Below are 730 nucleotides of genomic sequence, written 5' to 3' on the forward strand. Positions count from 1 at the left end.
ACAAGCTCGTGTCACCGCCTCTCGTCTTGTTAATTGGCTACAATGGCTCCAAAAGAAAAAAAGGCCCCCCCTGCTTCACCGGCTCGGGGCCAATTACATGCCGGCACTCAAATCCTGGCACCGCCCAATCACGGTGCAGCCAAAGAGTAATTAAAATGTGACTCAGTGATGGTGGAGTCAGGGCGACGCCCACATGGAAACAAACAGGAAACAGTAAAACAGACGAGCGGCTTCGGTTCTTTACGTTTAATCTTCTCACTCGGAGCGAAGGAAGACTGCTGTCACGTATCAGAGAAATCCTGCAGTGTGTGTCTGTGTGGTGTGTGTGTGTTTTATGTATGTGTGTGTGTGTGTGTGTGTGTGTGGGGGGGGGGGGGGGAGTTCCCTCCCTGGCAGCTAGACTCTGCTGTGATCTCCTGTTTCAGTCCGTCGCACCAGGAGACGGCGAGAGGAGGCAGAGAGGATGAAAGGAAGGAGGGAGAAGAGGAGGGAGAAGAGGATGAAAGGAAGGAGGGAGAAGAGGAGGGAGAAGAGGAGGGAGAAGAGGAGGGAGAAGAGGAGGGAGAAGAGGATGACAGGAAGGAGGGAGAAGAGGAGGGAGAAGAGGAGGGAGAAGAGGATGAAAGGAAGGAGGGAGAAGAGGATGAAAGGAAGGAGGGAGAAAAGGAGGGAGAAGAGGAGGAACACGGAGGACAGCTGGTTATAAATTGCAGGAGCTGTTACGCTTCCA

This window comes from Pleuronectes platessa, chromosome 20, assembly GCF_947347685.1.
Source record: "Pleuronectes platessa chromosome 20, fPlePla1.1, whole genome shotgun sequence".
In the NCBI taxonomy this organism is placed as follows: Eukaryota; Metazoa; Chordata; class Actinopteri; order Pleuronectiformes; family Pleuronectidae; genus Pleuronectes; species Pleuronectes platessa.